We start from the raw sequence: 12,614 nt of genomic DNA, 5'->3' as shown, positions 1-12,614 counted from the left end.
GGGCTGTTTGACAAATATGAATTGTTAAAGCTTAGTAAAATGTCAGAAAATTGTGAAAATACATATCACAACAAGGACTTAACCCAAAACGCGTCAGGTATTTAGTTCCCAATTACAAAATATCAAACATAATAAAATAAAATTGGCTAATTAAATTACTATTCGGCGTAGAATGTAGTTCATGGCAACAGGTAGCTGTATCACAAGTTTAGTCATGAAAGCATCTCTTTCTTTCTCTCTGGGGTACTTAGCCTTCCTGATACCACACTGGCACAATGTGATATGTACTGTTTGTGATAATAACACTGTACAAGAGCCAGCCTGCTAGACAGAGGGCATTTTTTCATTCAGTTCTCAGGGGAAGGTCACATTTTGAATCCACACAGGTGATGATCAAACATGCACACACACACACAAAGACAGATCAGGCCAGGTTTACCAAGAAGCTCTAAAGCCAACCTCATTTGTTTTCCCTCCGAATGCCAGCCGTTTGTCCGTGCACGTAATTACCAAGCAGACGGCTGACAAAAAAATGTCCCCCTCCCCCCACTGTCCCTGAAATGGTACCTCTTCAGCCTCGCCTGTTTGCACAAGGTGAAGACAGGAAGTGGTATTGAATTACCTGACTGTGCCCAACAGAGCGGCTCATGTTGCACAAAATAGCAGATAGAGTCTCTGCCTCCTCGAGGTCAATGCTTACAACAAGAAGAAAAAGCCTCATGAGCCTGCACCACACAAATCCCAGCCTTGGGGGGGGGGCTTGCATTTATCTGAGTATATCCTCATGTTGCTATAGCAAAAACGCAAGAATTAAGGGCAAATGCAATCAGGCTGAGGAGAAGCCAAGAGAAGCAGTTACAATCGCTTCCTGAGACAGAGCCAACCCCCTTAGAATGACCTTGAGCTTCTGGTATCAGGAAACCTTCAGGATTGGTTAGTGATGAGTTTTGCAGCCAGTTACTCGCGGGGAAGTACCAGCAATGCTGACGCCACATCATGTTTTGGCTACCAGCAGTTTCATTCTCCGATTGCATGACAAAGGTCTGAACAGGCAGCTGCCCGATGACGCATGAATCAGGTCATAGGTCATCCTGCTCTGGAAACAGACTGTACCTTGCTTGGAAACAACCAGGGAAACAGATGGGTGGAACAGAACACAATCCTCAAATTACATAAAACATTGTGGGGAAAAATGTAAAAACAACAGGCATTGAAGGTACTCAGCCATCAGCATGGGGAGTGAAAACATGCCCAGCAAAATCCCTGCTGACAAATCCGGCTCAAGGGTGGAACTAAATAATATTTAGACAAGTGAACAAGGAAAAAAGAAAAACAAATACTCTGCGTGCTTGAGCAGATTGGGCGTATTGGCCGGATCAATCCAATACTTCCTCAGGCTGTCGCAGAAAGTGGGATGAAGGTACAAGGCCGCCTTAATTGTAGCTGGCTAGCCGGGTAATCGAGGTGTTAAGGGGAGATGGGGTCAGGGTGGGCTTAAAACAACTGACAGCTTGACTGGGTGGCTTTCATAGCCCAACCCCACTGACCCCCTTATACTAGACTACCCGAGCAACAAAGGAACGTCACTCACCCACTGAAATCCTGTGCTTCATCCTTTGGTGTCCACCTGATAGAAATAAGAACATCTGTAGTCTCTAGCAGATCTCACAGCCCTTGCAACAAATCACCTTAAAGAACACCAGCTCACATTTAGCATCATCCGCCGCCATCCAAACCCTGTCTTACCTACTCCATGCCTGCTCTACCGTTCATCAGGCGCAGCGGTTGCCATAGAGACAAAGCTGGTTGCTGATGTTTATTCTAAGCCGGCTAGCCCCAAGGGAGAGATGTGGGGCAAGATGTGAGGCAAGGGGAATAAAGTAATCTATCTATCATAAGGGAAGAAATGACTTGGAAATTATTAAGAGAAGCTCTAAACATGTGCTTACCACTTTCAGCATCGTTTACCCCCAACAATCTTATATCAGCCGTACAGACTGTCGAGATATGACAGTAAGGATTAGTGTAATTGCATCAGAAGTAGTCGTCCCAGATGAAAGAAGGGAAATTCCATTTATAAACCGTGCAGCTTGTGTTTCTCATATCACTAATGAGGAGGAGGATGGGTGATGGATTGAGGGTCCTTCCAGCCTCGACAGCAGGACTATCTGTTGTAAAGGACTCACAAACAGTCACCAGAATCTGTTTTACTCTGCTCTGCTGCTTGAGAAGTTACACAAATTACATGCTGACCCTCACATATCACTTCCCTCATATTTTCTTCAGCTCCATTTCCCTGCACAGTGTGTAGCTGCCAGCTGGGCCTCATCTCAGGGCTAAATATCATGCGCATGCAACGAGGGAACTGTGCTACTCAAACAAATGACAGCAGATACAAGTCTTGTCAGAGGTAAACCCCATGGACAATACCAAAGGTCAGCCTTTACTACAGCCTAGTGTCAGCTCTGCCTCCGGGACATAAGGAGGTTTTGCATTCTGACAGAATGACTTAATCTAAAGAATTGCAAAGACATGTGGAAATCTGTCAGTTTAATTAACGGATAACTTATATGGCATTGCTCCGAGAGTCCCACTCCTGTTGGCAAGCACTGCTTCCTACCTACTGTCCTATCATTTCGGCTGCTGGGAGAAAAAAAGATGACGGGCCTTTACCTTAATGCTGAGGTGCAGGTGCCTTGCATATGTGGATATAAAAGGCATGTGCCAAAACACATATTGTAGATATATAGTGTCCATGCCAACAAAAATGGGGGGTCCTAGCTGCCATGTCAGCAGACAGGGCTGATCGATGAACACATTCTATAATCCTCCACCTGCTTTTTCCTGCCTCCCTCCAACATCTTCCTCCTCCCCTCTGTACACTCGTTCCCTGTCTTTGTCTATTTATCTTCATCACCTTGGGCTGTGGCAGGCCACATGATGGACAACTCAGAGCCCAGCTGGGATGCCAAGGCTTCCTTCAGCCTGTTCAATTAGTCCTCTTTTCTCTTTATTGTTATTGCAGTAATTTGATTACCATGGCCACCATGACTTTGAATACACCTGGTATCATCACTCATGTCATGAGCATTGACCCCTCTGGCCTCAGGCTGATCAAGTGAATGTCACCTTGATGACCTTATATTGACCAACATCTGAGTCTCTGTAGAGACCCTGACAGCCAACAGACATACTGCCATGGCGATACAAAGCTGAGATCCTCAATTATTCTCACCCTTCACAGTGAAAGACTAAAAAAGACGGAAGTGAAGTGAGGAAGTGAATGTCTACACTTCCACACACACAAAAAATAGCCAAAACATGCTTTTGGGGATGTGACATGTCTACTCTTTTCTGTCATTGGTAAAGACTGGACTTATGCATGATTTTAATGTAAAATAATGCATATTGTTTCAGTCACCTCTGGTACATGGGCTCTTTTTTTAACAGACTTTATTGGAATGCCAATAGGGCCAGGTGTCGTCTGATGATAACCCTATCAATCAAATCAAATGACAGAATTTCAATCCCTATAAATATTTGCGGTATATTTTACCCCACAACACGGAGAATACCAATGCATTCATTAAAAAACATGGTGTATTAATTATTTTCACTTTAACCTAATATATAATCCCTTGACGCTGATCAAACTGTGCTTCAAAGATGTTTTTAGAGATATGCCAAAAGGTTTCTGACTTGAAAGCAATCCTCCATAGGCTGCATTTCTATACCAAACACATCCCTCAGAGCAAAGGATCATGTCTAGTCAGGCCTAGAAGCAATGAAAAAGGACATCCTGTATTGGGCTGCGTCCATTAACCACCCAGCCCTTGGCTACTAGACACTCTGTTCCAGCAAGGGGAAGCATTGACTTCTACCTGCCTGCCCTCTCTTTATTGGTCAAATTCTAAGGACAGTTGCTAACACATGGAAAAACAAGCATGTTTGTCCTCAACTGGAGCCTCAGTCTCCGGTCAGCACCTCACCAGGCTACACATCAAAACAAAAAATAGGCCTGCACAAATTCCACAGTATCTCTCCTCGTGCCAACCATTCACAGTGCCTTACTTTCGTCTTCTGCCCTTAATGTGGAAGACTGTTTTGCTGTCAGGGCTACAAAACAAGTGGAAACAACTTATCCCTGCTCAGTCACCAGGGTGGTCACGCCTTACCCTTGGAAAGGGAGACTTTTCCATGCAGTAGGTATGTCATTAGAAAACTCTTCCCCTCCAACTTTTCATAACCAGGCCAAGCCTTATTTACAGCAAATTTGCACAAGAGTAAAGCTAATGGACTGCGACGAGGCTCAGTTCCAGATTACTGCTCTAACCCGGGCCATTTGGTAAGAGAATTAGAAAAGGAAAATCCATTTGTTTAGCATTTGAGCCCTCGTCTCCCCTCTCCTGTACGACCAATAACAACACAGCTGATCGAAAGGCTCGTTGAATTTGATTCAATCTGTTGAATTCTGTTCCACAGCGGAGGGATAGGCCCCAGGAGAAAATCTGATCTGGAGATTGCTCTTTTGTTCTTCATCACAGAATAGCTGACCTATAGCACAGAACATCCCCTGCTGATGCTGTCAGCAAACACATGCGTACACCCTCGTTCTCTCACACACGCGAACGAGCACGCACACCAGTTCACACTCACTTACAGACATCTTCACGTCTACTTAATTAAATGATTAAATGATCTCGCGAGGCTCCATCATCCTCCTTACAGCATATGCTTCTCTGATACAAGCTGACAGATCTTTTTCCCCTTTTTCTGACATTAAAACAAAAACAGACATATCTATAATGTCTTTTTTTTCTTAAGACTATCAAAACGGTCTATTTAATATCTCACCAGAGAGTTGAACAACACCCAACTCTGCCTTTGAAATCAATCTGAAAACTCTGGGTCCTGTTGTTTGAGGTCTGATTTTGCTCGTGTAATAAGTTCTCATGGATACACACAGCCACTGGAGAGTAGACAAAAATAAAGTCTCCTTGTTGGCAAAGACAAAAGGAAATGCACAACAAGCAACTCACTCTACCAGAAAATCTATTTTAAGAGGGTTAATAAAAGAAACAAATGTTGCTCCTCAAATACCTCCCTCCTTGTTTGATCCCATGGATTTTAAAAAGGGTCTAATAAACACTAAATGCTGCATTACTATAATTGACTCATCCCCCAATTCAGAAAACTGAATCTTAAGGCAGACTCACTCTGTCACTACCACATTTAATATCCAGAGCCTCAGGCCGGTCATAACTCAAAATGCAAGTGATAAAAATGTAGTAGAGGTCGTACTGGGGATGGGACATGGGATAATACACGTAGGGACAATATTGCGAGTGCTGCTATGAGGGTTTAAGACACAAACACACATCCAATAGCATTAGTATGGGAGGAGAACTCATGAACCCATCTTCTGGGTTATAATATTTACCCTTTAGCCCCTTTTCCACTGGTCCGAGATCCCACTAACATCTGACTTTTATCTGCCATGGGAATGAATTCAATCGGCATTTACTCCCAGGTGAAAGCACCAATTTACTTTTCTTCTGTATTTTTGCAGGCTAGTCGCTGCAGTTTTTCTGATGCAATGTTATGATGTAAATTTAACTTTGGGTTGATACATAAATAGCAAATGTTTGTGTACAATCGCCTTTTGGCGAGTTAAACAACATTTAAATACCTGCCTATACCCACTAATATTAGTGTAAAAGGGGTATCAGTGTGGCTGTATCCATGTCTCTTTAAAATGAGGAAATCCTGAACTTATTGTCGATCACTTTTCTGAATGTGAGTATATGAGGAAAAGACTGGTCCATCCGCAAAGATACTCACTGGCACGTAGCAGCCACTGCACTGATCCGCCTGCCAAAAAGAGGAAACCCCCTCCCCCTCCCCACAAATATACAAACCCTTACATCTATACTCGTGCAGGATTGGGGACATCCTCTCCTCAGTTGCACTTACAAATAGACTGAAATAGACATCTTTGTAAACAGGTAAATAACCTCAATGCACAGTATGCACCTTCACAACTCCTGTATACACATCTCTTATCCTACCAAGCCACTGAATGCAAGACCCGCCTCATTACTCTCTGAGGGCTTTTAAAGAATTGCATTATTCCGTGAGAGGCCACTTTATCTGCTAATGGTCTTATGAGATTAAAGAGCAGCATCTGGCTGTACTGATTTATAACCTCTTATCTTTTGGCATCTTCAGCATGCGTCACCTTGTACATGAAGACCAATGCAGGACAGGTCTCGGAGCACAGCTAAGTGGCCTACCCTAAATACAGCACAGTGGTTCGTAAAATCAATTGTCTTAATTTAAATCTAAGTCTACTACACAAAAATAGAGCTAAAGCAAAAATTTCCACTAGTGATGTGATGTTTCAGACCAGCAAACTGGAAGCTCAATTTACACACTAGGCCTTTGTTGGACAAGAAGTTCATGTAGCAGTTATGAATTTTGTATATGACATGTGTATGTTGGGTGTATGTGACGGGAGCTGAAAGGATGTGAGTCAACCCTCCCACAGACCTCCTGATACAAGGCACTGGCATTGTATTATAAAGCCTCACAGTCACCCAAGCATCTATTTTGGTGTAAAGAAGTGGTCCCCACAGCCAGCCGCAGATCAATTTAAAGCCTTGTGGGTTAGTGTGTTAGGATTCTTAGAGGTGCTTGTGTCCGTTTGTCCCCTGTCCCCTTGTATCCCCAAATACCCTGAGGGATGTTTTTAGGAACCAGAATGGAAGAAGGGACATGCTATGCATGCCATGGTTGAACAGTGAAGTATAATAAATATCACTTTTATTACTATTATGATTGTGATGCAGGTAGTAAGTCACATTATCCATCCTCATAAAAGACATCACTGGCTCCACACTACAAGTGGGTATAGGCAGTGCTGAGTGTGAACAATTGGAATACAGTGTATTCAGTCTGTGCAGTCATGTTTTTCATTTGTCTTCACACAATAACCTGCAAGCGTCTTCCATAGCTGATCCTTTCCAATGATGATAAATAGACTAATAAGAGAACTGCAACACAAACTGAACTTTGGTTAGCTGTAGATACATGACACATATCATCAATAAATCAATACACACCAGCATAGGCAGGTATCACACAAAGGAATGCCTGGGGGGAGGACGAGATGAAAGAGAGAAAAAAAACCCAGAACACATCATCACTACTAAGTGGGACACCAAAAGAAGAATGAGTCACTATAAATCTGCTGTGATAGGTCAGAAAAAGGTGTGAACCTGTGTGAATGAGTCTCTCCTTGCTAAGCTCCTCCCGCTATCTGGCTATAAATAAGACTGATGGTCAAGCCTGCCGGCCCCTGCACTTGGTGCTGCTAATAGAGTACCTGCCCCTTTACTGCTGTACTAGACTAGCTGCCACTCAGTCTGTGGGGATTTCCTCTGCGATGCTCGGCTGTGCAGAGAAAGAAAAAGTGCTAGAGGGATGCTAGTGTACGTGTGTCTGTTCTGGGTCCCAGCTGGCAGAGGAGAACAGTGGGATCCTGCTAGAGGCTCAGCATGATCTGTTGACAGCGGTCAGCCTGGCCGGAGGGCAGCTGGGGAGACAGCAGCAAGACCATCTGTTTAGCCTGGTCAGAAGCTCTCTCTCTCACAGAAACATGCGCGCAAACAGGTCCACACACAAACACAGCAGCAGTTCAATAAGCTAGGTGGAAACATTAGAAACCGCGTCCATAAAACATTAACAGAGTGCAGACACATGAGAGCCCACAGATAGTAAAGTCCACCGCCTGGGTATATGACGAGGTTTTAAATCAGAGCCTGTCTCTGCATGCTCCAGTTTATGAATCAGTGCAATGGGCCTGTTGCCTCACAGGAACAAGCCCCTGCTAATAGAGTTAACCATGTGGTCCCAATGACTGATTACTGACAACTCAATCTCCCAGGGAAAGACAGAGGTGGCTGCTCTGGCGTCTTCCCTTGCGAGTGCATGCTGCGGAGGTCGGCGGTGTCCTTGGCAACCACAAGAAGGGGGGGGGGGGGGGGGGGGGTGTTGAGCCATCCTCCACTCAGCTGGTGGAGCCGCTGAATTGAATGACCTTTTTCCTCTATCATTTACATAAGTCATTCTCTTCATATCACGCCAACCAACACAACGTGGGATGTTTTAACTTTTAGCTTTCAGCTTAGGTTTCAATCATAGCTTTTAGAATGCTCAATCAATTTTCACTGAGTTTCAAAGCAGCGAAAAAGGCATCCAATAAGTCATACAACCGCACAGACAAATATTTATCTTCCTCACACGTTCAACAGTTTAACATGTGCAACACGCACGGCGAGTCACTACTCACACTAAGCTGCATGCCTTTTCTGATCGGGTCTTTGGAAATCATCCGTCTAAATTAGCAGCTTCTAGGGTTGCTTGCTCTGTTCTCCATCACAATAACAACCACTAAACCATGTAACTTTCCAGGGTTTCCCTAATCCATTAAAGCAAGTAGAGAATGGAATAATTCATGCCCTACACAGACTATTGTGGGACACAGTAAAAAAAAAACTGAACGCTGCTTACACATTCAAGTTTAGAGAGTCCTGTGTGCAGTGTGTGTGGGGCAGCTGATCAGTGACAGGGATTTGTCTCCTTTTCTGGATTTAGTGCGATGTGCTGAAAGGAATAGGGATGAGCTGTAGCTTTGACGATGGAAATGAGAAGTATCAGAGTTGTTAAAATAAAACAGATAAGTGAAAGTTGATGCAGTACATTTTGTACAGTTAGCTAAAATGTAAGGTGCGGTTCTGAAAATGTATAATCATAAATGAACTGCAGCACTGAAGGGCAGTGGTCAAACCTGGCTTGTATCCAACACTTTGGATCAACAAGCTATCCACCTGTGCTATGCCTCTCCTCATCACCAGCGTCTGATACTGATAAAGAAAATGGAGACACAATGAGCCCTCCCCCTCCCAGCCCGGGTGTGATCCAGCAGATAAGAAAGTCTGAAAAATGTGTGGACACCTTCTCTCATGCCTGCTAGCAACTGTCTCAGGTGTTTTGTCTTTTACTGTAAGTAGCATCCATGCAGTACAGTCTGATTGAACAGGGATAGACCGGAAAACTGCCTGTATAGGCTGCTGAAAGGAAATTGAAGACATTAACCTAGAACAGAGGTGTGTGTGTGTGGCATCAGCTGTTTTTGCTTTGAAGGGTTGAAGCTGCTGTGCAGACAGAGCTTGGGCTGTAACTCTACGCCTGGTGCAACTTAAGTTACAGATGCAGTTCAGTTACAAAAGCACAGCAGCACCACCTGAGTTCAAGGAGGAAGACTCCGAGGCAGGCACATACAGTGCGCTGTGAACCATTTTCTCATGGCTGCAAATGTGTCAAATAGAACCTGTCAGTTGTATCAGTAAGACTGAAAAGCAACAGCGAAGGGACACAAAGATGGGCTGTTGAAAATGGAGGTAATTGCAAATATGACTCACAGTGACAATAAATGTCCCTGTCTGGCACAGGTTATGTTTTGCCCTGCAGGAATGGAAAACCAATAGACACAGTAATGCTGAGGTGAGAGTGAACACGAGGCAGACTCACTGTCAGCACAGTGGCTTAATTACTGTCTCCACGTCTCTAGTGGGCATTATTCCCTGACATTCATCCCTGCAAGAGATCCTCTTCAACACAAGAGCATTTCTCACTATTATGTACTCTGTAATCCCTAAAATACACCATATGTATGTTGTAATCCAGCCTGAAAGGCACCTTAACAAGTGTTGCTTCTCAATGCTGAACTACTGTAATAAATGTACATCACTTGCTTAAAGTATAAGTACAGAACTTATGCATTATGCTGTCTGTGTTTGCTCTCTGAAAGCCTGAGGTTATTTTGTACTAATATCTCTGAGCACTCGCGGAATGAGGAGTCCCTCCACAGTTTAAAGAAATATGAGAAAATCCGATGGCTTTAGAAATGTCCAGTGTGTAAGATTTAAGAGGATCTATTCATAATTATGTTTTCTTTAGTGAATAATCGCCTGAAAATAAAAGCCAATGTGTATTTGTTATCTTAGAAAGAGATTTTTGTATCTACTACTTCCACAGAGTCCACCATGTTCCACAGCCATGTTTCTACAGTAGCCCTGAGGGGAAACACCAAACACTGGCTCCAGGGAGGGGCTTACGTGTGGGTTATCGTACACGTTTGGAAGGGGACGGGGAGACGATGTTGGTTGCAATATGCAACTTCGCCACTAAACACCACTATATCCTACACAGTGAACCTTTAAACAATGGGCTGTAATAAAGCTCATACACAAGGTTTAAATTATTCAAAATTTCACTGAGTGCTCATTGTCAGGGCCTACAGAGACTAGATGAAAACATTTCCTGCTGCTTTCAAAATCTCAAGCACAATGTAAAAGCGCAATAAACAACTAGACACTCCCATTAGTTAAACAGTAGGTTTTCACTGTAATTATCAACCAGGAGCGGACCGCTTCCAACGATATGGCAATAAACCTCCAACTGAACCCCCCACCCCCATCTAATGTTTTCTCTTGCTTTCAAAAAACAAGACTGGTTTAGTGGTCTTCTGAGGAGCAGCCATCTGTCCATAGGTTGTTATCTGTTGACTCTTCTAGACTGAACACCAGTCTTTGTCGACAATGTTGTGAGTGACAACAAATGCCTGGTAGTTGCTTATTGTGTAAGCTCAAGTCAAGAGGAACTGATAAGGCACGATCTCTGAGGGCATTGTGGGAGGCCACCTGAATTTACAACCAACACCAAGATGAAAGTATAAGATACTACAATGTTAACAATTAGAATTCAGAATTGAAGCTTTACTAAACACACAGTGTGTTTGTGGCTCTTATTACAAAGGTTGCAATGACCTTCGGGTAATTTATGGCATCGTTCAATCTCTAACTTAGATCTACTTTACCCCCCCCCCTATTAATCGTGACTGATTTACTGTGAAACTGTAAAGCACAGCGTCCTTTTAAAACGCATCACAGGGGGGCGGTGGTTGTTTTGAGTCAGGGGAAACACCTGATGGCCTCTCTCTTACACTGCCCACCTGTGTGACCTTCGCATGGCCACCAGTGACATTGTCATCATTCATGTGGTGTGTGAGTGGCCCGGCAGCCACACCACTGACACCACTCAGATTGATAATGATGGGTCCGGACAGGGACAGTGTTATCGACAAGAGGAATTGTACAGAATAAAGAAAATAATATCTCCAGCCACACTGGGATAAGATTGATAAGGTGGAAAGACGCATGTCTAACACATGGCCTTGGGCCTTTTTGGATGACGGTGTCCTACCAGAGACATCCAGAGAAATTGTGATCCCAACATGTGATCGTATTAGAATTGCTCCTATAAACCGAAAGGTACAACTAGTGTATTATTTAATTGAACAGTTGGTTTATAATTTTAACTCCTCGTTTTTAGGCTGTAGCCTACTAGTGTAGTGTTTAAGCATAACCTCTTCTCTTGAGGGGATTTTAACACTTGTATTGCGTTAACGTATTAAATCCATGTCGCTACGAAGCTATCCGGCTGTCGTTTCTCCACTTGTTTTAGAACGGAAATGTACCATGTAGCGCATCGCTTCGTTGGATAACGAATACCAGCAGAACTTGTGTTATTATAAAGCAGGCGGTTCATATAAGAGGTAGGACGGAAACACGGACAGGGACGGACCGTGAGGAAACGGAGGTTATGTCGCATCACTGAGCTCCATTCATCCAACTGCAGTTTTCTAACTGGACCCTGCTCGCGCTCACCGAGCTACAGGCTCTCGCGCTGCTTTCAAACCGGTTCGGATTTTCCGCGAATCAACAACTAAATACTCCATTTTAGTTTTGACGGTTTGACGCTGCCAGACCAAGCCGCGCGGTGTAGAGAGAGAGCGCGGCGCGGGCACATCGAGGGAAGACAGCGGGCGGAGATAATCTCCTGTGGCATCGGGCGCATCTGTAAGTGAGGAGCGGTGACACGTTAGGTGAGGACGCGGGGCGAAGACTCACCTCGTCGGTAAAAAAAAAACCCAAAGTGGTCTCCTGTGGCTCCGGCTCGGTCGCTTGGTTTACGGCTGAACGTTGTTGTCTCGGCGCACGGTTCACACGGTCGCTGTCTGTCCGTCGCTTCCTCTCGTCTCTCTTCGCTGTGACGCGGCGCGGAACTACACGCTGCGCCGCAGACACCGCGGAGGAGCCAATAGGAGGAGGCGCTCCACGGCACGGGGAGGCAGAGGAGGAGCAGCGGAAAGAGGTCTCACTCTGATCCCAAATAATCGACTCCCAAACACAAAGGGTTGAAGGTCCAATGTGTGGGGTTTAGGTGAAAGGGATCTATTGGCAGACATTTAAAATAAAATAATCAGTGAGTGTTTTGTGTGTGATCATCGGAATTGTAAAAAGGTGGTTTTCTTTCCCTTAGAATGGGTCCTTTATATTTAAATAATTTATATTAACATTTTTTTACACTGGTTCTCTTACAGGTGAGGGATATTCAGCTGCACCATGCAACTTCACCACTAGATGGCACTAAATTCTACACACTGAACCTTTAACTACCGGAAGTGTTCTGAACAAGAACAAATTCAACTT

The 12,614-nt window shown here is 44.2% G+C and overlaps 1 protein-coding gene across 1 annotated transcript in view; it reads right to left on the bottom strand.

Annotated features, from left to right (window-relative positions):
- ndrg3a (ndrg family member 3a) overlaps nt 1-12,173 on the bottom strand; it is a 29,998-nt gene extending 17,825 nt beyond the window's left edge. The window contains exon 1 of the mRNA XM_053441867.1: nt 12,033-12,173. The gene's annotated coding sequence lies outside the window, so the exon portion shown is untranslated. The remainder of the gene's footprint in view (nt 1-12,032) is intronic.
- Between the last annotated feature and the right edge of the window lie 441 nt (nt 12,174-12,614).

The sequence above is a fragment of the Pleuronectes platessa genome, chromosome 2, assembly GCF_947347685.1.
Source record: "Pleuronectes platessa chromosome 2, fPlePla1.1, whole genome shotgun sequence".
In the NCBI taxonomy this organism is placed as follows: Eukaryota; Metazoa; Chordata; class Actinopteri; order Pleuronectiformes; family Pleuronectidae; genus Pleuronectes; species Pleuronectes platessa.
Note: the sequence above shows the minus strand (reverse complement) of the source record. Positions and strands in the feature narration are given on the sequence as shown.